Source organism: Rhinopithecus roxellana, chromosome 8 (assembly GCF_007565055.1).
Source record: "Rhinopithecus roxellana isolate Shanxi Qingling chromosome 8, ASM756505v1, whole genome shotgun sequence".
In the NCBI taxonomy this organism is placed as follows: Eukaryota; Metazoa; Chordata; class Mammalia; order Primates; family Cercopithecidae; genus Rhinopithecus; species Rhinopithecus roxellana.
This window is the reverse complement of record NC_044556.1, coordinates 137,445,114-137,470,790: the sequence shown is the minus strand read 5'-3', so window position 1 is coordinate 137,470,790 and position 25,677 is coordinate 137,445,114.

Genomic DNA, 25,677 nt, shown 5'->3' with positions numbered 1-25,677 from the left:
TCTTGATATCAAGATTTCACTGGAACACATGTTTGGCCAAAACTGGATTTAGGGAAGAATGTAAGGGACGGAGACTAGGACACAAGGCTTTTGTCCTTGGAGAATGGAAACCCTAACCACTTCCAATGCTAGTTTGAGGGTAGCTCTGAAGCTGAAGTAATGTCTGAGTCACAAACCAAGAAACAGAATGCTGGGAAGGGCTTCCTATGGGAAAACACCAAGGATCAATGTCTGGACCAGAGGAATAATATCAACATACGTATACATGGATAATTGTTGGGCAGGCTTCCCCTTGCTTGTGTAGGATACAATCAGCTGATACTTTCAGATCTTGAACAATAAACTCCTTGCCATGGTAGAACTAGAATCATAAATATGTTTGTGCTAAGATCATCCTTTCCAAGAATGAGAATACACCACGAAATCACTCAGGAGTCAGGACTCTCATAAACTCTGACTATTTTCTGGTCAACTAACTGGACAGGACACAATGCAAGTTACCTATAGGGAAAATCTGCAATTGGGAAAAAAAAAAAGTGGAGAGTGGAGGATATCAGATGCCCTTGTTATGAATATAAATGTAAAGAGGCTGAGAGGAGTAGGGAGAAGGGAGGGATGGGGAGGGGTCCATCATCAAGTAAAGTGCCAGTTAGATAGGAGCAATACCGCTGGAGGGCTATTGCACAGTAGGGTGACTATAATTCGCAGTAATGTATTATGGTTCAAAACAGTTAGAAGAGAGGCTTTTGAATGCTCTCATCAAAAATAAATGACAAGTGTTTGAGATGATAGATGTGCTAGTTACCCTGATTTCATTAATACACATTGTATACATTTATTGAAAAATCACACTATACCCCATAAACGTGTACAGTCATTATATGTCAATTAAAAACAAAATAAAACTCAAACTGAAATGTATACTTTTAAAGCAAATTTTACAATAGTGGTGTTAGTAAAATTATTAAATGATAAAAAATAAATGTAAAGGATTGTAAGCTTCTCAAGGTCAGGGATTTGTTTTCATCTCAGTTATAATCCCAGCACCTAGAGTAATGCCAGGCACTTCATTGTACACAAATTCTATTGTTGCAAATTATTTAACAGATCCATGGGAAACTTCAGCCAGCTGAAAGCAAATCAGAATTGGCAACGAAAGACAATCAATTGGAGTGAGGGCATTGAATTGTCCTTAAGAGAACATTCTGTAAAGGCATGGAAAGAAAATTAAGGTAAATATCTAGGGACCTATCAATCCCTTACCAATTGAGAGACCCATATGTGTGTACATGTATGAGCTAAAGGAAATTATATGTGATAGCAATTATGAAAAGGAAAAATACTAGTATCAAGTATGATAGGTAATTTACGATTCAAGGAAACGTACAGCATTACAAGACGAGGATGTCCGCTTTCACCTTTCCTATTCGATATAGTCCTGGAAGTCCTAGCCAGAGGGGCCAGATAAGAGAACAAAACAAAACGCATCCAAATTGGAAAAGGGGATGTCAAATTATCCCTGTTTGCTGATGACATGATGTTATGTCTAGAAAAACCTAAAGACTCCACCAAAATATTTCTAGATTTGATAAGTAAATGTAGTAAAATTGCATGCCACAAAATCAACATAAAAAATCAGTGGCATTTTTGACTGGGCACAGTGGCTCACGCCTGTAATCCCAGCACTTTGGGAGACCAAGGGGGGCGGATCACGAGGTCAGGAGATCGAGACCATCCTGGCTAACACGGTGAAATCCCCTCTCTACTAAAAATACAAACAATTAGCCTGGCTCTGTGGTGGGCGCCTGTAGTCCCAGTTACTCCGGAGGCTGAGGCAGGAGAATGGCGTGAACCCGGGAGGCGGAGTTTGCAGTGAGCCTAGATCGAGCCACTGCACTCCAGTCTGGGCGACAGAACAAGACTTCGTCTCAAAAAACAAAAAAATAGAAATAAAAATAAAATAAAAAATCAGTGGCATGTTTATACATCAACAACGAGCTAGCTGAGAAAAAAAACCAGAAGCCAATCCCATTTACAATGGCTACAGAAAATAAAGAAAATATCTGGGAATAAATTTAACTAAAGAACTGAAAGGTCTCTACAAGGAGAACTACAAAACACTGATGAAAGAAATTGTAGATAAACAAATGGAAAAACGTCCCAGACTCATGGATTAGAAGACTCAATATCGTTAAAATGACCATACTGTCCACAACACTCTGCAGATTTGAGGCAATGCCTATCAAAACGCCAATGTCATTTTTCACAGAATTAGAAAAAAAAATTCTAAAATTCATATGGAATCAAAAAAGAGCGCGAATAGGCAAAGCAATCCTAAGCAAAAAGATCAAAGCTGGAGGCATCATATTACCTGACTTCAAATTATATTACAAAGCTCTAGTAACGAAAATAGCATGGTACTGGTATAAAAATAGACACATAGATCAACGGAAAAGACTAGAGAACTGAGAAATAAAACTATGTATTTACAGCCAGCTGATGTTTGACAAAGCTGACAAGAACATACATTGGGGAAAGGACACCTTTTTCAATAAATGATGCTGGGGAAATTGGATTGTTATATGCAAAGTAATGAAATGGGATCCCTATCTCTCACTATATACAAATATCTACCCAAGATAGATTAAAGGCTTAAATGTAAGACCCCAAACTATAACAACTCTAAAGAAGAAAAACTAGGGAAATTTCACCAGGACATAGATCCACGCTAAGATTTTATGACAAAGACTTCAAAAGCACAAGCAACCAAAATAAAAATAGGTCAATGAAACTTAATTAAACTAAAAAGTTTCTGCACAGTAAAACAAACAAACAAAAACAGAGTAAACAACACCTGCAGAATGGGAGAAGATAATTGCAAATGTTCATCCTACATGGAAATATCCAAAATATACAAAAAACAACAAAAACAAAAACCATCAAATAGTCTTATTAAAACTTGGGCAATTACTTTGGGTGTCCGAGGCAGGCAGATCACCTGAGGCAAGAAGTTCAAGACCAGCCTGACCAACATGGTGAAATCCTGTCTCTACTAAAAATACAAAAATTAGCTGGGCCTGTGCCAGGCACCTGTAATTCCAGCTAATTGAGAGGCTGATGCAGGACAATTGCTTGAACTTGGGAGGCAGAAGCTGCAGTGATCTTAGATCACGCCATTGCACTCCAGCCTGAGGAACAAGAGTGAAATGATTGAATAAAGAAAATATGTTATACAAATACAATGGAATACTATGCTGCCATCAAAAAGAATGAAATCATGTCTTTTGCAGCAACATAGACAGAACTGGAGGTCATTATCTCAAGTGAAGCAAGCCAGACAAAGAAAGTCAAATATCACATATTCCTACTCATTAGTGGGTGCTAAAAAATGTGTATACATGAATGTAGAGAACAGAAAGATAGACAATGAAGACTTAGAAGGATAAGGGGGTGGAGAGAGGTGAATGATGAGAAATTACTTAATGGATTGAAGTGTAAGTTATTTGGGTAATGGATATCCTAAAGCCCTGACCTGATCACTATGTAATCTATGCATGTCATAAAATTCCACTTGAACCCCATAAATTTATACAAATAAAAAATCAATTAAAAATAATAACATTGACTCAAGCAAAAAGTTAAAGTGGTGAAATGCAATTTTCAAATATCATATTTGAGCTTGAGATTTGTATTCAGTTGCATTAAAATAAAATTTAAAACACAGTACAAATTAATGCCAACTTAGAATCATTATAAGAATCATTATAGATACAAGAGAAATATAAATACACTGCCTTTTAGAAAAGTGAGTGAAATTCTTAAGAAGAAATAATTAGGAAAGGGTGGCAAAAGGTATGGTGCAGATTGTACTTATTAAAGAAAATATGAAAATTAAGGTGGATCAGGAAACATTCATTAGGAAGAAATTTAAATTAAAATATTTTTGTTGTCTCTCATTTTCCCAATAAAGAGAACATAATTAAACACTATGTATTCGTATTTAGATTTAATAGATGTTGCTATTTGCCATACATATTTCAGAACCTCCTTTTCCCCAAATGAATAGAGCTGGTACATTATTACCATGGAAATTTACACCTGCCTATGTAAATATATAATATCAGGAATCTTTAGAAAAATGCAACATTTTTAGTTGATCATAGGAGAAACCAAATATGTTTATTTAAAATTTTGAAGCATTGATAAATACAGATAGAGGTACAGATGACAGGGATTTGTATAGTACTTCTTGCTGAGCAGTGGCTGCCTCCTGGATGTTTGTAGCTTTGTAGACAAGAATCTTTCTGAAATGTTTTCTTGAAACCCAGAACTTAAACTATAAATAAAGATGCTTCAGTTGCACAAATTGTCATACTTTGAGTAGTAATAAAATAGTCTTACAGAGGAATCCTGATCATTTTGGCAAAATGTCATGTGTTATCAAAATAATGTTTTAAACTATTAAACTTGATAGAACAAACTGCACAGTTAATGTCTACTTCAGGAGAAACCCTTAATGAGCATATCAAATTCCCTCATAGTTTTTGAAGATTCCTTTATGGCTGAGATAAGAAGTCATTTGTTTTGCATCAAGGTTGAAAGGTAGACACACATAAGAGTGAACTCTGAATAAAAGCCATTTCCCAGGTGAAACATTACATATGACAAGAATGTTAACAGCCAATAATAAAAAAGAGATCTTGTCATGCCACAGTTCAATAAAATGTTTATGACACCATTATTAGATCTAATCAAAAATTGCAAGAAAAGAAATATGATTATGGTTTCAAGCAGGTATTGACATTGAGTCCTCCTTATCAATTTTTCTTAATTACAAAGAACATCAAGCTAACAAACCAAACTGTTATGCTGTGTCAATATAGCAAACTAATCTTTCAACCAGAAAGAAAAGACACTTCCCCAAGAAATTTCACATTGTTAGGTAAAAAAAAATAAAAGGAATTGTGTATCAAAGCAGAGGATTTTTCTACATGCTCCCTGGTGCAAAAGAGACACTAAGAATTAATCATTGCATTCCAAACCATATAACAAAAGTGACCCTAATAGAAACTCTTGCGGCTTTTATTTTCTTGTGATACAATGTGATTACTCCTAACATTACTTTTTCTAATATATTTCACTCCATTTGTTTTGTTTTGAATTTTATTTTAATTCAGTATTTTTTTTAATGTAACTGAGGTGCAGGAAGAAGACCTACATCATAATTCAAATCATTCAGAGACCTGAATAACATTTTTGTCCCTACTATCAATTAACTTATTAACCTTGGCCATGTCACTTAACTTTAATGAACCTCAGTTTCCTAATATGTATACGTTATGAGGTTATGTTATAACATAATGATGATACTGTCTAGTACTGTCAGTTTACAATTCAGTATTCTGCATTGATACTGTAAAAGTTCCCCATACAAGATTCCAAATCCTGTATTTGCAAAGGTAATTTCTTTTATCTGATACCTGCTTAAATAAACAAGTGTTTTCTGAGAATTTTTAAACAGGGTTAAGAGAAAATAAGAATTAAAGATTACCTAGAGAAGCCAAAGTATTATATATACAAACTAGTATTTTGTCCCCCAAATTCATTAGGTAACTTACAATTCCACTGTTGCTTATTGCAAGCCCTACATCTTAGTTGCGTACAAAATAATTCAAGTCTTCAGCACGTTCAGAAAGCTGTATATGCTTCATGCTGATTATGTCAATACTAGCAAAGTGAAAAATCAAAGCGATTACTTCTCCAATGAATTCTGGAAGCAATTAATATGGATAATATGAACACAAAAATTTAAAAGATTTCTTCTTCATTGAATGATTTTTGCTAGTTTTAACAAACCATATGTTGAGATTATGATAAGCACTCAAAATTTTCTCCAGTAGGGAGTATTTTGTAGTGTTTAGTGGTTTGAGTTTTGGAGTCAAACAAACTACTTTCAATTCCTGAAGTTCTGATTAGGTGCTGACATCCTGGAAAGTTACTTTAAACTCTTTTTTTTTTTTTTTTTTTTTTTTTTTTTTTTTTTTTGAGACACCATCTTGCTCTGTTGCCCAGGTTGGAGTGCAGTGGTGTGATCTTGGCTCACTGTAATCTCCACCTCCTGGTTCAAGCGATTCTTCTGCCTCAGACTCCTGAGTAGCTGGGACTACAGTACAGACACACACCACCACACCAGGCTAAGTTTTGTATTTTTAGTAGAGACAGGATTTCACTATATTGGCCAGGCTGGTCTCGAACTCCTGACCTCATGATCTTCCTGCCTTAGCTTCCCAAAGTGCTGGGATTACAGGCATGAGCCACTGAACCTAGCCTTACTTTAAACTCTTGTGTTTCAGTTTCCTTAAGTATAAAATAATAATAACATTTAGATTCAATGGTTTAATCCATATAAAGACCTTAAAACCAGGCCAAGCAGATGGAAAGCATTCAATAAACATCTATCATTATTGCTTCAAATTATTATATACTGTATTATAATAAAAGTGATATGATATCAAAAAAGTTATAACATAGAAACACATTATCTTTTATAATATTGTAAGAAACTTTTTTCAAAAGTAAGAAGAGGCCGCATGTGCAAGTTTAATGTCATTATAATCCTCTAGAATTTCTGTTCAAAATGAAAATCTGTTTGTAAAATAACTATTAAAAATGTTGGGCGACTGTTGTATTTGTATGCATCATCTCTCAAAACTGATGGTTTATTTTTACCTTCATATATAACATCCAAACTACCGGGAAAAAATAGTCCATAATAAACCAGAAAGAAAAAGTATTCAAAATGAAATACAGAGACAACAGCCTCTTAAGCATTCCTTAAAGTAAAAATAGCAATTTTTTTAAAAAAAATATTTTTATTTAAAGTTCTAGGCTACATGTGCAGGATGTGCAGTTTTGTTACATAGGTAAACATGTGGCATGGTGGTTTACCGCAGCCATCAATCCATCACCTAGGTATTAAATTCAGCATGCATTAACCATATTTCCTAATACTCTTCCTTGCCCTACCCCACCCCATGACAGATGCCGGTGTGTGATGTTCCCCTCCCTGTTGTCTGTATGTTCTCATTGTTCACCTCCCACTTATAAGTGAGAACATGCAGTGTTTGATTTTCTGTTCCTGTGTTGGTTTGCTGAGTATAACAGCTTTCGGTTCCATCTATGTTACTGCAAACAACATGATCTCCTTTCTTTTCTATGGCTGCATGGTATTGCATGGTGTATATGTACCACATTCTCTTTATCCAGTCTATCCTTGATGGGCATTTGGGTTGATTCCATGTCTTTGCTATTGTGAATAGTGCTGCGGTGAACATATGCATGCATGTATCATTGTAATAGAATGATTTATATTCTTTTGGGTATATACATCCAGTAATGAGATTGCTAGGTTAAATGGTATTTCTGGTTTTATATCTTGGAGGAATTACCACACTGTCTTCCACAATTTACAATCCCACCAATAGTGTAAAAGTGTTCCTATTTCTCCATAATCTCACCAGCATTCGTTGTTTCTTTACTTTTCAATAACAGCCATTCTGACTGACATGAGATGGTATCTCATCGTGGTTTTGTCTAAAACAGCAATAATTTTTAATCAATGTTGTGTCAGTTCCTATCAAGGAAAACTATAACTGCTACTACTTCTACTTTCTGACATAAAGTTTTCACCTGTAAGAAGTGAGATGTAAAACTTGACCTTAATATCCAAATTCAACACTCAGAAGGTAGTTTGCTGAAAATATAATTTTCAAAAAAGCAAAACAAAATTTTAAGTGGTTTCAAGTAGAAAAGATAAATGGTCCTAATATAAGGACACAGTTATCCAGGATTTCAACCTTTGATGAGAGAGACTTTCATGAATCTGAAACAGTTTCTGTAGTATAAGGGATTTATGTCTGAATTTTTACTGTCTTCTCAAACCTCACTAACTATTGTTCCATATTTTAGTCATATTTTCCTGAGTGAGATATGGTGAGGGTAGAGACAGATCAAGAAAAAGAAAGTGGAGTTTTACAGTTTTGTTACTTACAGTTCCCTGGGGAGAAGCACAGGCTTACCCAGAGGAAGCACCTGAGTTGGTCATGAGGCAAAGGAAAGTGCTGAATTGTGGGAGGAATGGGGTGAAGCAGGATAAAAAGGTGTAGGATTGTCTAGCTATATTTGAGAGCATGATTCTGTGAAATGCCTAAGCACTGTTACTGTTACCGTATATGGTTTGGGGATATCTAACATCTCCAGAGGTTTTGGGAGGAGCCAGGGTTTATATGGGAACAGTTCGTGGCCATTTTCTAGATATTAATACATCAATTCATAGAAATTAAAAGTACAAATAATTCACTATGGGAGTAATTATTACTCGTTCATTGTTTACAGAGAAATCCTAAATGACTAACTCAGAACAAACTTTATGAGGCACTTTTTCCATATCCCACACCTCCCTATCAGTCATGTCTCTATTTCTTCCATAGGTCATTGATCACTACCTCAAGATATATAATTTTTGTTACTGCTCCTTCTCTTCCTGGAAGATGTCAATAGAATAAGTAAATTAGCTTAAAATAAGAGTAATTTGTTATCTCTCCCGAGTAAGGTTTAATTCTACAAGAGAGTGTAAGACAGGGGTTCTCAGATTTGGCTGCATTCTTGAATCACCTGTAGAGGTAGAAAAATGACTTAGAGGGTGCCACTTCTGGAAATTGATTTAATTCTTCACAGCTGTAGCTTGAGTGCCGGGGTTTTAAAAAACCTCCCTGGATGATACCAATGTACAGTGGAGGTTAAGAACAGTTAGCCTAAAGCAATAATTTCCATGCTATTGCTTATACTTATTTTTGTTAATTGACATCCCATTTTGATTAATACATAAATTGATCTCCCAGAAGTTTGTGATGTACCTTTTTGAGGGTCAATGGATGAGGGAAAGGACAGCGTTTCACAGAAATAATATTTTACCACTGGATGTATTCTTGGCACTGCTGAAAAAAATGTTTTACTCCTGATAGTAGCCTTTAGATCATACCACAGAAGTCACAGATGAGATTAATTCAAATGGGTTTAGTTTTGGCAAAAAGATAAATGGTGTACTAGCACTCCTTTCTACAGTGAGTCTTGTGAAACTCATTGTAGCAGATTTCCGTTGAATCTGTTTCCACACAAATTTGTGAAATAGATTTGTGAAATACAAAGTGAGCAGATTTGAGTGGAATCTGTTTTTGCTACCTCAAAGATCTGCCTTTGCAGTTCAGCCATATGTAGAAAGGGTTGTTTATTCCTCTCTCACTCGACCAGAATTTTTCAGTGGCACCTTCAGTCATTTTCTGTTGTCTGTCTCAGAGGATTTTTTAAAAAGCTATAAGGATAGCTCCTTCCCTTCCAGAATTTACAACCAACTGGATAAGGATGATACATATTAATAAGATTGTTAAGTAGTAACATGTGGATATATATAAGTGTACCAAAATGAGTAATTCAGAAAATATGTGTCTTAAATCAGAGTATTTTTGTCATGATTAACAAATTCCAGAGATATACAATTGAGGAAGAAGGAACTAAAATAAACAAAAACCTCACTCTAGCACAATCATCAGCAAACTACAGCCAGAGGACCAAATGTGGCCAGCTACCTGTTTTTGTATGGCCTTTAAGACAAGGATGATATTTACATTTTTAAATAATTTAAAAAAGAAAAGAAAAAGAAAATTTAACATTAAAATTATCCGAAATTCAGGCCAGGCTCGGTGGCTCACGCCTGTAATCCCAGCACTTTGGGAGGCCAAGGCGGGAGGATCACAAGGTCAGGAGATCGAGACCATCCTGGCTAACATGGTGAAACCCCGTCTCTACTAAACATACAAAAACTTAACGGTGTGTGGTGGCACGCGCCTATAGTCCCAGCTACTCGGGAGGCTGAGGCAGGAGAATCACTTGAACCTGGGAGGCGGAGGTTGCAGTGAGCCAAGATCATGCCACTGCACTCCAGCCTGAGCAACAAGAGTGAGACTCCATCTCAAAAAAAAAAAAAAGCAAAAAAAATCTGAAATTCAATTTTAAGTGTTCACAAAAAATTTTACTGGAACACAGACACACACATTTTTCATTTCAAGAATTAAGCAGTTGTAACTGAGACCATGTGGCTCAGAAAGCCTACAAAAATCCTGCCTTATTTTGCTTTAGAGTTTTTAAATCTGTAAAATTGGATAAGTAAAGTGAAAGGTTGCCCAGTTTGTGAAGTTGGAGTAATAATAAAGACAAAACTTGGAGGCGGGGAAGAAAAGAACCTGGCTACAGTGAAGTTGGTTTGCTTTAAGTTTTGGTTTGCATAAAAGCTAAGGTAGTATACATTCATTTAACAACAATTTTTCAAATGCTTATACAATGTGCTGAATTGTGAAAGTATAAAGGAAACATATATGCCTACATGGAATTCATATAATCATGAAGGAAAGATACATGTGCACACAACTAATTAAATAAATATTACTTTAATCTATGCTGAAAACACAGTTTAAAAATTGGAGGCTAACACCTACTGATATCTGACACTTGCCTTGGCATACATTCTTTTGTCTTTATTTTCAAGCTTAGAAACATTTATTCTCTGATCTTGTTAATTTCCATAACACTAGCCTCACTGCTTTAATTCACATGACACTCCTTTTAAAATCTGCTAGTGAGAGCCATTCTCCTCTCATGGGTAATATACAAAGGATTGTATCAAGGCATTCTGTATTTGTTTTAACATTAAAATATTTTATGTTTCTTTTTTGATTAATGTAAAATACTAGAGTTTGAATTCTTTATTACGTCTGTATTCCTCATGTGATATTTGTATAAGTGTTAAGTACATGTCATTGTGATGCATTCTGGAAAATAATTTAAGTGGTATCCTTGTGGCTAAAATATCAAAAGCATCTAGATCAATCTGGGAAGCTTTTATAGAGCAAATTAATAATGAAAATCAGAGGAGTTCACCAGATGGAGATATGGGAACTGAAATAGAGTAAAAGCTTTGCCATTCTATCTTTCTTGATAAAAGTTCCCTTTCCTTATTATGAAAGTAGGTGAAATGAATTAAGAGAAATCAGAAATAATACTGTAATATGGAAAAGTACCCAGGCCACATAGGCTTCTGGAAATTCTTACATTATTGCAGAGAGATTGAGACATTTTGGTTTTGCTTCCTTGATAACAGTTGGCATTTCATGTAAAAGAAAACCTGTTAGAAATCCATAGGTTAAACTGACCTTTGTCTTCATCCAATGAAGCCCCAGGATGTTCATATATATGGGAATATGGGAGAGGGAACAGAAAATCATGAAGTCACAGATGTGATTCCAAATAAAGAAGTAATCATCTTTGTTTATCAGGGTATAGTGTGGAGTAGTTGGGAAATGTGTAACAGGAGAAAAGAAGCCTGATCACCCTGTTTATTACAGTTTATCCTTGAGAAAATTAATGTATCTAACGTTTTGTTCTTTCACTATAAATCATGATAAAATTAACTAATTCACAGATACGTTGTCGGAAAGATAGTATGATAAGTAGACAAAAAGATGTAAGGGGAAAATCAATAGATGTAGTGCTTGGATATATGTCATGATAGAGTGCAAACAGCCAAAGAGGTCTGAACATTTGAACCTGGAATAAAGCGAGAATGGTGGTGCAATTAATGAAGCTTTTCAAGCCCATTTAAAGAGATTAACTCTCTCCATTAAGGCTATATATACTGCATTGCTCTGTATGCTGCCATGAATTCATGCCATGTCACATACTATGAGGTTGTTTTTCAGTGAATCACAGTGTAAATCATTTTCTGCCCTTATTGCATTTGATAACTTCACTTCATCTCATATACAACAGCTCCTTAGAAACCTGCTGTTACTTTGTTGCAGCTGAAATCAGTACAGTCCACTTATGCTATACCTCTCTTCAATGTGAGTACACTGGCTATATTCTAGGACTTTGTTGGTGTTGCTTTTCATCTTTGATCTCTTGATTCTTAGGAGGAGATCATAGGTGGCATTGATATCAGAAACTGAGACATGATCTACATAGCAAGTCTACTGTTGTGGCTTAGGGAGCTTCAGTGCTTCATAGGATTTTTAATTTGTTTTAGAGCAACACATCACAGTGACACATTACTCTCTCAGTCCACTAAAGGACATATCGGACACACTGCTATTTATTTCTTACTCCTTTTCTGACTATGGTTAATAAGGAACAATTCTAATTGAGCACAGCTCTTTGATCCCTTGCAGCATATTGCTTTGAAAGAGTTTATTACAGCTGTTAAAAAGGAGCCATAAAAATACAGATCCTAATAAAATATATTATTTGGTTAAACATTAGGGCAGGAGTTGTTCAATAGTTGTTAATACTTGTTTTTCCCATAAAGTCATTCTTGGATCTCAGATTTCACAGGATGTAGCCAATTTAATAAAAAAGAAATTATGGGTAGGGAGGCATTGGACACTATTATTGTGATTAGGATCAGTAAAGAATGAAATGCTCCAGCTGCAAATGCTGATAATGAATGTTTGTACTCAATGCCCAAAAACACAGCCAGTTTTAATTTCATTCAAATAGTTCAAAATGGGGTAGAACTCAGTAAAATAGCAAATTGTTGCAATGGGTAAATAGAACAGGTGTTCAAGGTGTTTAAACTGGATGCAAGCAGCCAGTAGGTATTTTGGAGGTATATGTGCTGGTGACTAGGTATCTGTCACTGGACTGGTTGTTAAGGAAAGACATACAGCCCTAAGGGGAGGAGCAGAAAACCGCTAATGCAAGTAAGGGACTGTGGTACTAGATAGCTTGAAATTCAAAAATAGTGATTTAGAAATATCAGGAGCAAAAATGGATGAGAAAATAATCTGGTTAGGAACTTGGAAAGGGACAAATCTGAAAAAAACAGGGCAAATGGGAATTGCAATATTATCTCCCTGGGAGATATCGTTTACTCTAATGATTGTGGCTACCATATCTATCAAGAATGGAAAACAAAATGACATTTTCTACAATGTTCTCAATATTGTAGACATTACAAATAAATCATGTGCTTTTTCCTATTTATCCTAGACACAGCACCATAATTCTGCACGTTACTCCAGATAACTGTCACAAACAACTTTGCTTTACAAGTGAAGCTTTCTTAATATTTCTGATATGTACACTCATACATATAATAAAGGTAGGTAAATAATCAGATAGATAGAAGAAAAATGCACATATACATGTATATATACTTCCACAAAACTACAACTAGTTGAAATTTAGATTTTTGAAAAAACATTAGCAAATTATTTTTTATATTCCCTTTCAAGATTAACTATCATTTTTCCCTAACAAAAATAACAAAATAACTACAGACACACCCTTAATTCATATTTGTCAATTTCATCACTAACCAAATTCTGCTGATTCTCTTTTAGAATGCTATTACTCCCTGCATCTGAATTATTATGAGAGCTGCTGATCTTGCACTCTTCCCAACAGGTTTTACCTGCTTCCCAGCATCCTAAGTTTTGTCAGTCAATGTTACTTAAATGTCCATTTTAAGCAGGATCTCCCTATCATTAAAGCATTCATTGACTCATAATTATAAAATGGATAAAATCTAAATTCAGTATCATAAAACCATAATTTAACCTTCAACCTACCTTTCTGCCTAACCAAAATATATATGTATATATATATATATATATACACACACACACACACACACATGCACACACATATATACATATATATGTGTATATATGCACACATATATACATAAGCTTAAGCTGATAAACAACTTTAACAAAGTCTCAGGATACAAAATCAATGTGCAGAAATCACAAGCTTTCCTATACACCAACAACAGACAAGCAAAACCCAAATCATAAGTGAACTCCTATTTGCAATTGGCTCAAAGAGAATAAAATACTTAGTAATGCAACTAACAAGGGAAGTGAAGGACCTTTTCAAGAAGAATCACAAACCACTGCTCAAGGAAATCAGAGAGGACACAAGCAGATGGAAAAACATTCCATGCTCATGGATAGGAAGAATCAATATTGTGAAAATGGCCATACTGCCCAAAGCAATTTATAGATTCAATGCTATTCTCATTAAACTACCATTTTTCTAACTCTTCACAGAATAAGAAAAAGCTACTTTAAAATTCATGTGAATCCAAAAAGAGCTCACATAGACATGAAAATCCTAAGCATAAAGAACAAAGCTTGAGGCATTACGCTACCAAACTTCAAACTATACTACAAGGCCACAGTAACCAAAACAGCATGGTACTGGTACAAAAACAGGCACATAGACCAGTGGAACAGAATAGAGAATTCAGAAATAAAACCACACTTCTACATTCACCTGATCTTTGACAAACATGATGAAAACAAGCAATGGGGAAAGGATTTCCTATTCAATAAATGGTGCTGGGAGAACCGCCTAGCCATATGCAGAAAATTGAATCTGGATTCCTTCCTTACAGCTTATACAAAAATTAACTCAAGATGGAATAAAGAGTTAAATGTAAAACCCAAAATTATAAAAACCCTAGAAGAAAGTCTAGGCAATACCATTCAAGACATAGGCATGGGCAAAGACTTTAAGATGAAATCGCCAAAAGCTATTGCAACAAAAGCAAAAATTGACAAATAGGATCTAATTAAACTAAAGTGCTTCTGCACAGCAAACAAAACTATTATCAGAGTGAGAGTGGGAGAAAAGTTTTGCAATCTATTCATCTGACAAAAGTCTAATATCCAGAATCTACAAGGAACTTAAGCTAATTTACAAGAAAAAACAACCCCATTGTAAAGTTGGCAAAGGATATGAACAGACACTTCTCAAAAACAGTCAAAAGTCTTATAATAAGCTTCCATAAGATTTGCATGTCAATCCCAAGAAGTATTTCACATACGTACACCTCTCTATATACTTTGAAAACATGTGAATATAGCATTCCTATTTCTCATTTACCAAGATACCTACTAGAAGCATTCCCAATTAAATCAAAATAAGAGGAAAGTTATCAGCATTGAAGCTAAGCTGTGCTATCCAGGTCTTAATTCTTTTCTTCAGGGCAGAAATGCAGGCAAAAAAGTTACTTGCTATCTGATACAATGATCCAAATCATAGGTGTGTGTATGATTTTTCCTTTGCATAACCATATACATTAAAAACTTATTATTATTATTATTATTATTATTATTATTATTTTAAAATAGTCATGCTATGGGTGCCCAGGCTGTAGCACAGCATTAATTCACAGATAAGATCACAGCACACTGCAGTCTCATCTCCTGGCTTCAAGAGATCCTCACGCCTCAGCCTTCAGACTAGCTAGGACTGCATGTGGGCACCACCATGCCTGGGTTTACATTTATATATTACACAAAATGACCAAAGCAGGGAGCTGTCCTCAGCAGACTCTCTCACCATGCTGTCTCTCTGTCTCTAACATCATTATAGCACCACATTTTTACTGGGAGATAGCACGCTAACAACAATTCCTTCTACATTTTTTCTTTTTCCATTCTTTTCTGTTTGCCATGTCTTTTACAAATAGTTTTTTAGGTTACTATATTTAATGTACTCTACTTTCCTGTGACCAAAGTATGTGATAGAAGAAGAAACAGTTCATAAAAGAAAAAAAAAACGGTTTGAACATACCACACCTCATTTTAATTTATTTTTTAAAAATCTTATTACTAGAAATATAGTTTCACCACCCCTTAAGTCAACATTCACCATCTATGGTCACTACTACCTAGAGGTCACTGGTCCAGGGACTCTAACTGTATGCCTAAACACCTAATGTCCTAACAGACAATATATATCCTGAAATGTTTAGCCTCTATTAACACAGAGAAGTTATAATCACTATGTGACAGTTTAAGGAATTATGTCCTAGACAGATTTTCCCCAGATGTACTGCATGAAATTGACATTTTGAAGTTTTTTCAGCAGGATATAAAGATTTTATATAAATGGAAAATTTCCATTTCATAAATAACATTCTAAATGTTGTAATTGGCTTATACAGGTACCAGATAAGAACTTTTTCATTCTAATGTGAGAAATAAGGAAGTATGTTGAAATAAAATCTCTGATTTTGGTGGGTGGTTTTTCTATTCATTAATATTATTTTCCACTGATGAAATATAAAAGCATTTTATATTTGTATAAAAGTATTAAAATTTATAAATATTATTCTTTTTCTATACTATCCCTTATCTTCAACCATTAGAAAAATGTAACAAATTAAATTCATTGGATGAGGCCTTTTCACTTGTGTATATAATAAAAAAGCAGCAGAGAAGAAAGTTCTGGTAATTATTTGGTAAAAATGCACAGGCTTTTATCTATAGTATTTAGTAATTTTCCCTAATTCTTTTACAAATCCTGCTGAGAATAAATTAAGCTAAAAATTAGTAAGAGTATTCGCTTTTTTATTGTATGGATTAGCTGACATATCACTGAATGTTTGACTCTCAACAATCCCCCTTCTCAGGGAAGCCTTGATTTACAAGGTGTGCTTGTGCCAGTGGATCTGCCCCCTCTAAATGCCATTGCTGATTGACGCAAGAATAGATGCCTGACCCAAGCTAGGACAATAACGTTCTTTTTCTTGGATATTTGAATCTTGAAGAAAAGAGAAAAAAAACTGAAGATAATAGGATCTCAGGCACATTAAAGACACCATAATAGAAATTGTGTCCATATGATTCTTGTTGCTAAGATAAACAAGGTTATGCTAATAATTATACTGCATGCATCTTGATTGTACAATTCTTTCCACTTTCTATGCCTCAGCTCCCAGCACCCATTCAATATTTATTTTTACTCTGTTGTTTCATATAACGAGACTAATTTTTCTTTATTAACACAGTGAGGCTGAATTTCCCCTTCTAGTTATCAAAAAGAGATATTAGCCATATTTTTAACATCAAGGATAAAAATGTTTTTATAATTGCTATTTGTTTTGCTTTAGAGGGTTAATATCTATATAAAGAAATAAACCTCTGAGAATGTCCAAGTATCGCTTTGTAAGATCTCCTAGAATCATGTAATGTTTATTTTAATAACACTCTATCTTATAAATATAAATAGCATTTTTTCAGGCCTTTAAAACCAAAACATATTTCTCTGTGGACCTATTGAATTTTTGTGTTTTATAACATAACTTGACTACTTCAAGTTATATTCTAGACTACTTCAAGTCAGAAATCCATACCATTATTATTTTACAAAAATTTTCTGATATAATTATTTTCATGGTGTGTGCTGAGCTGAAATTATTTTCTTTCATCACGATTTCTGGAAATAATTAAATCACGTCTTGCTATAATAACAGCAATACATTTGCTGAATGTAAACATACTATTGTTTAAATTGTTGATATATGAAACCAGCAATACCCCTTTCTGCATATTGCCATGCTTAAAACTTTTAGTGTGTTTTATGCTGCTGATGCTCAATCTCTCTTCTTCTTTCTATTTTTTAATTATACTTTAAGTTCTAAGGTACATGTGCACAACGTGCAGGTTTGCTACATATGTATACATGTGCCATGTTGGTGTGCTGCACCTGTTAACTCGTCATTTGCATTAGGTATATCTCCTAATGCTATCCCTCCTCCCACTCCCCACCCCATGACAGGCCCCAGTGTGTGCTGTTTCCCACCCTGTGTCCATGTGTTCTCATTGTTCAATTCCCACCTATGAATGAGAACATGCGGTGTTTGGTTTTTGTCCTTGCAATAGTTTGCTCAGAGTGATGGTTCCCAGCTTCATCCAAGTCCCTACAAAGGACATGCACTCATCCTTTTTTATGGCTGCATAGTATTCCATGGTGTATATGTGCCACATTTTCTTAATCCAGTCTGTCATTGATGGACATTTGGGTTGGTTCCAAGTCTTTGCTATTGTTAATAGTGCCACAATAAACATACATGTGCATGTGTCTTTATAGCAGTATGATTTATAATCCTTTGGGTGCATGCCCAGTAATGGGATGGCTGGGTCAAATGGTATTTCTAGTTCTAGATCCTTGAGGAATCGTCAATCAGACAAGAGAAGGAAATAAAGGGTATTCAATTAGGAAAAGAGGAAGTCAAATTGTTCCTGTTTGCAGATGACATGATTGTATATTTAGAAAACCCCATCGTCTCAACCAAAAACATCCTTAAGCTGATGAGCAACTTCAGCAAAGTCTCAGGATACAAAATCAATATGCAAAAATCACAAGCATTATTATACACCAGTAACAGACAGACAGAGAGCCAAATCGTGAGTGAACTCCCATTCACAATTGCCTCAAAGAGAATAAAATACCTAGGAATCCCTTTTTCTCTCTCTCTCTCTCTCTCAGCTCCTTAATCTGTTTTATTTCTTAGGAAGAGTTTTACTATTGCCAAACAAGCTCATTCTCTCTCTCTTTTCATGGATTTCTAGTTCTGATTCTTTTTATCAGTCAGTTTCTCTTCCAGAGTTCTTCGAAGGCTTATCTTGTGCATTAACCCTTCAGAAAACTTTCATTATAGCATTTCTCACAATGCCTAATTGGAGAATTTAAGTTTAATTAATTTTTAAATAGTGTTGGAGCATGCAAGTGATAGATGATGATTGTAAAACATCTAAAAAGTAGAGAGACAGTAAAATGAATAAGACAGTCTAAGTAAATCATAGAGAAAACGAAGCTCTCACAAGAACATCTCACCAGAGGTAAGAACTATTTTTTTTTGAACCTTGAAAATTTTATGTAAATTATAAGAAATCCAACAAAAAATGCCACTTATTGTATGATCCCATTTATATGAAATGTCCAGAGTAGGCAAATCTATATAGACAGAAAGTAGAATCACATTTTTTTTAGGACCAGGGCGAGGATGAGGACATGGGGAATGGTACTGATAGCTAATGTGTGCAGGATTTCTTTCTTCTTTTTTTTTTTTTTTGTTATACTTTAAGTTCTAGGGTACATGTGCAGAACGTGCAGGTTTGTTACATATATATACATGTGCCATGTTGGTGTGCTGCACCCATTAACTCATCATTTACATTAGATATATCTCCTAATGTTATCCCTCCCCCCTACTCCCTCCCCACAATAGGACCAGGAAGAATTGTTAATAGTTTGGTAGAATTTCTATTCACAGTAACTCAGTAACTTTCCACGCCTCTTGTATCTCGGTGGGGCCATGTGACACAATTCTAATCAAATGGGTAGGAGCAGATGTTTTTCTTCTTGTGCATTACCCAGAAAATGGGTGAGTACCTCCTCCCCTGATTTTTTTCATACTTTCCCCCATTACGGCATCAGTGAAAACTGTTTCACAACCTTGACCCTCAAAATGGAAACTTCATGGTAAACATGGAAACATTATTCTAAAAGCTCTGAATTATCTACCTCTGAACTATTTTAAAATGAAAAGAAAAGAATATACCTTGCATAAACTGTTATATTTAAGGCCTCTTTATTACAAAAGTTTGGACTATATCCAATCCAAACCAGAAATTTGTACCGGAGGTAGTCTGCTGCTCTCACAAAACCCTAAAATATATGGCACTGGCTTAGCAGTAATCAGGAGGACACAGTAATTATGGGTTGGAGGTTGCTTGTGATAACTTGAGAAGCAGACTGTGCCAACAAACAAATAATAACAGACCAAGTCTGGGTTTTCATATAGACAAAAAGAAATGACATTAAAATGCTGGAGAAAGGAAAAGCCGAGCACAAGGACCAGTAAATAAGTGAAAAACTTTGGGTTGAAGAACTATATCCAGACATAATTTGCATTGATGACTCCTTGCCATGGAAATGAGGGAGAAGCAAATTGAATGCATCTACTAAGTTATCGAGGGATTTTTGCTGCCAATGAAAGCACAACCTAGCTTGAAATGCATGCAATCGTTTGACTCCTCAAGCAGCTTCTATGTCCCCAAACTGAACAAGCTGTGCAGCCCTCAGGAGAACACATTTTCCAACACACACTTCAAATATGGTCACAGAAGAAAATGGAAAAAGGCATCAGAGATGAAAATGCGCAAAGGGCTTTGTCCAGAGACCAGAACAAGAACTAACCAAGGACATTTTGCCCTGCCAATGCTTGCTCAGCAGTTTAATTACCGCTGTGGGCAAGTGACTGTTCTGTATTTCCCTTGATTCTCTTTTCTGAATGAGATTTTAATTGACGTTATCCCTGTCTTTCTCGATTACTGTTAAATGTGTGTGGGGAGGGAGCAAGTAATTTTTCCATTAGTGTATAGGTCACCAAAACCCCAGTAAACCCAGACTGACTTAATGGAGAGAACCAATCACCATTCAGAGGTCTGGCACTTTCAACTAAAAGACACGAATAGATGTGGCTTTGGTTGCCATCTATGGATGTGATTATGTGGGTTCTATGTGTGGAAAAAGGGATACAGATGGATATTAGGGTAGCCACAGAAATGGATTAAGGAATAGACTAATAGCCATCCCCTCATGCATATTCATCCCTTCTTTAGTAACAGAATTCCTCAGTTTTAGCTACTGACATTGGCACACAGCTACGGTTTCCACTTCCAGAGTTCCTTGCAATCTTGTGTGGACATGTGACAAAGTTTTAACCAACAAAGAATGAGGAGAAGTGATAATGCCACTTCCTGGTTATGCCTCTAAAATGTTGTACAGACTCTTCTGGCCCATTTTCTTTTCAGCTGACTGAGATGATGTATATAGTACCAACCACCCGACCTGAGATCCAAGTCTTATGTTAAGCATGGTAAGACAACGAATCAGCTCCAGATCACTTACCTCTGAACAGTATCATGACAGAGAAATAGAATTTAAGCTTTTCCCTCTTGCTTAGAACATAGGGAACTGTAATCCAATACAGTAGTCTTCTCCAAGTTTTTATCATCAATTTCCTAAACCAATATACAAAATTAATCTTAATGCTAGGGTAACAAATGAGTTTCCCTCATTAGAAAATAGGGGAGCAAAAAAGGTTGGAATATTTATAGACTTTGGTTGTTGCTCTTATCACATATACAATTAATGTTATGCTAACATAGAGGTTTACACTCGTTATTTAACTTTATAGTCTTCCAAGTTATTGATGAAATATTTCTGGCACCTTATTCTGCATATCCAATAAAAAACAGAAGAGTGTCAGTCATTGAGTGGAGATTGGCTTTTGTCGAAATATTTTCTTGCTTATGAGATGATACCAGTACAGACTATTGGTTGGTCATTTACAGAGTCTTTGGGGCCAAGGGACAAACACCATGGGAGAGGCAAGACATGTCTTCTCACAGGCAGTTAACCTTGCTACTTCTTGAGGCAAAGCATGGAAATCAGCAATCTCTTTCACTTTTTCTTTTGAAATCATAGTTAATAAAATTTCTTCTGAAACTGATTGCCCTGTGACCTTAGTGTTTTATGTGGTGAGTTTTTATTTTTCTTCTTCTTCGAGTCCACATATTTTAATGGGAATTTGGGAGCTATATTTATTTGTTTGTCTCCCTTGCTATAAAAGGAGATTAACTGAGGAGAACGTTCGTATTCGCCTTGTTTTAGCACTGTCTCCTTATCCAAGAACAGAACCTGGCATAGAGTAAGTCCTCAACAAATACTTCCTCATTGAAAAAAATTAATGAATAAATGAGTCAGTCAGGCAATCAATCAATTACATAGTGTAAGAGCTATTCTACTATCTACTAAGGTGGAAATCACTTTAAATTCTAGTGAGTCTCTCTTTATATTTTAATTTTGAGTTGCCATCATATATACTGTAAACAAAGTTAAATAAGTAATATGAATTATTCAGAAAATCAGAGTGTGGAAAGAGGGTAATTTCACTATAACAAAAATAAAGGCAATTTTATCTGAAATTCCAAAATAACTTTCCACATTGACCAAATTTAATGTACAGTTGCTCGTCATCATGTATCCCTTTACTGATCTTCCATTAAACATTTTTAAAGTGAATATTAGATAAGAATATTCTTACATTGCAGAATAACATAATTTTATAGTTAAGATCTGAGGTTTGTTACATTAGGTTTTTTTTCCTTTCTTTATGCTATAGTAAAAAATCTTGAACACAACCTCAAAACGACCTTACACAAGTTCATATTGAATGCAGACAGTACAACCCAATATTAAGCACTTTTAAACCTAACTTGGTCTCCATCTGTCCTATAAGTCATTTCCACAGCCAGAAGTATGAGTAAACAAATAGCCCTTTAAGGAATGCTCTCCAAGTTCATCGAGGTTGGCTTTATCAGCTGGATAAACGGAGGTAAGTTTAAAGCTAATGGATTTTCAAAGAAATATTTCCCATTCCACTGTTCCTTAGATGCCAACATTCAAAACACTAGAGGGAAAGGCAGCCTAAGGCTCAGATTGGAGAGCAGCATTTGTTACCAGAGAAAGGAAGGAGTAGGAGATGTTCCTTAATGATTATCTCCTTAATTCAAATATTTTATCCATGTCCAGCTTGAGTCATTTGCTCATAAGACATTGTGATAATGCCTCCTTCTAATCTACACTAAATATTGAAACAGGTCAGTCTGTCTACATTAATCATAGTCTTTCGGTTTCAACTTCTCAAAACTTTTTGGCATTTCATCATCAACTGTGCTTACCCAAATATTAAAACACTTATGTAATTATACAAATTAAAAGACAAACTAATACACATTTACTATTATTAAAGATCAAAAGTATTAAACCTTGGATTGAATTAAAGAATTTGGGATTTACGATTGCCAGACTTGAGGTCAGGAACGTCTCATTTAATTTAATGGTATCCAGTAACTTTCATTTTTATATAGACCACAGAGACCTTTCAAGCATCACATTGGTGTAAGTAGAGAAATGCACTCTTTAACTACAGTATTCTCTATAACCTTTTGTTCCTTCATATGGACAGCTCTCAGTGGTGTCTGCAGGTTTTCATTCAGCACTGACCTCAGGACAAATCACTGTGTTAGCCGAATTTGTCGGGGGCACCTCAGCATCCTCTCTTTGCCCTCTTTTTATTTTCCCTTTAGCCTTAGGCCCTCAGAATGTGCAGTTTGTCTATCAAAACCTGTTCCCAAGAAATGATCAGAAGCATATTCACATTAAAGAATATCTAACCAATAGCCATTTCAAATATGATATATTTCCAAGTAACTTTGAATTTAAATGTACCAAATTAAAAAACAGCAAGCTTGTACAAAAGCCCCTACAGTAGAATTTCAGTTCTGGGCAGATTTCATTCATATCCTTTCAGATCCTCTATCCCTTGCCCCTTCGTCTGGTGGGAGAGACAGCCAAGTGTTTGTTTGGGGTGGGTGAGGGCATGGTTTGCCTGTGTACTCATGTGTATGTGTGTTTGGAGGATGTGATGTATGAAGATAGTGTGTGTGTGTGTCTGTGTGTAGGGATTATCTGCTTTTGCAGAGTGTGGGGTATGAGGGTGGTGTGTGTATGTGAGTGTACGCATGTGTGCACATGTGCATTTAATGTTACTGCTAATATGAAGGTAGGGCTTCTTGGACATTTACAATCACACCACGTAGAGTCACCACATTTGTATATAAAGCCACTTCTCTTTTTATCTACATCCTGAAAAAATAGTGAAGAGAACATTTGAGCAACATTCTACATTAGGAAAGATATTGAAAGATGATGAGCAATTGCACATAATTCTTGAAGGTTGAAGTCTTTCTTCAACTTATCCTACCTTTTATACTTTCCGATTTTCTTATTTTATATTATCATGTCCAAATCTTGTGTAAGAAAAAAAAATACAACTCTGCTACCTTATATTTTCACTGTCATTGAAACTCACTTCTTTTAGTAATAGATTCTTGGGAATACTTGGTTGCTCCACACAGTTCAGGTGAAAAAATGTGCCCCCACATCTCTAAAGCCACATTTGAATGATCCAGTTGATCTGCTAAGTAGTGGAGCAAACTGCAGGACACTTTCCTCCCAGTCTGGACCTTCTTGACAAAGGAATCCCCTAGCAAACATGTCACCAAGCTATTTCTAGTTGGCGTGCGTGTTCTGGGGGCTTTATCAGCACAAGCAGCAGCAGAAATGCTGATACAACTGTCAGAGAGGTGGGGAAGGTTGCAGGACTTGTGAGAAGTTAAATGAGAGACTGGCAGCTCTGTCAGCTCAGCATTCATCTCAGAAATGAGAAGAGGCTCAATCTGCAGGCATGTTTATAATTTTCTTATTAGGTGTCACAGGCAACTCAATCCCTTCCAGAATATAGGAACAATATGGAGACGTAGGTATTAAAATTTTAACCAGTAACAGCTGAGATAGAAAATATAGACAGAGGACAGAGAAGGAAGTGCACAGTAGAAAATTCTTTAAAATAAACCTGAATTTAAATCTGTAGTTGTCCACTTGCAAATCTGAATTTAAATCTGTGGTCTTCCAGTTACAAGATGAGGTACCTTGGGCAAATTATTAACATCTATTGTAATAGGCTCAGTTTTTTTAAATCTGGAAAATGGGCATAATTTTTTTATTTTACATAACTATTATGAGACACATATGATATAATATGTATAAAGAACAAACCCAGGCATTTAGTTCTTAGAAGGCTTTTGATAAATGGTTGGAAATTAATATTTGAAGACCACAAATTAGTTTTGAATATCCTGCTTAATTGCCCTCCATATTGTTTGTTTTTACTTCTATTATCAGCATAATTATTAGCCTTTTTGTTTATTTTTTGTATTTTTTTTGTCTGTTCCTCAAATCCTATGACTTACTTATGTTTGTAACTGTAACCAGGCTCTACTGTAATATTCTGAGTATGCTAATACAAATAGTAGACAGATTTTAGTGGATCTTTCCTATTTGCCAATTCTTCTAAATATTTTAAATAAGGTTTTAATTCTCGCAAGATTCTCATAAGTTAGTTACTATTGTTATCTTTATTTTGCTGAACAGATGCTATCTAGGTTGTCTATTGTCAGAGAATTAATATATTTCAGAGCCAGCATTCCAAACATGAGCATCAGAGTTTAGACCTTAGCTATTGACCACAATGCAGTTATATTAAAGAGAGAATAGGAGGGAGAAAAGATCTAAATAAGGCGGCAGGATGCCACCCAGTGATAAAGCCTTAGAATAGCAGTGGATTAACCAGAAGTCTGGAGACAGGCAAGCAAATCATATTAAGAAGCCCAGGAAAATGCTCTAGTGCAAGAGGGAGAATTGCATTTGGTGTCACTGAGACACTGAGCCATCAATGGAGGTTATACAAATTTGACGAATATCTGGTTTATTTCACTTGTTTATTGAGACTTTTTTCCTAGAGTACAGACCAAAACTAACCAATGAAAAAAAAATTAAAAAGAAATTGAAAAGGTAAACATTTTACATCCAGAATACGTTCAACATTAACAAAAATGCATTTTAAAAAGCTAACAAATAGATGTTCCCGGCATCTGACTTGAATGAACTACTGCACTACAAAGCTTCATTATCTCTGAGCTTTATGGCTGTAGGAAAAATATCGGGTAATATATGCAATTCTTCATAAAAATGTGTTTTAATACTATTTAGCATTGAACTCTGAGAAGAATTTAATATGTATTTAATAACAATGGATAAAAGTGTGTGTCAATGAGAATGAGACCTCTGTAACAGTAAAGT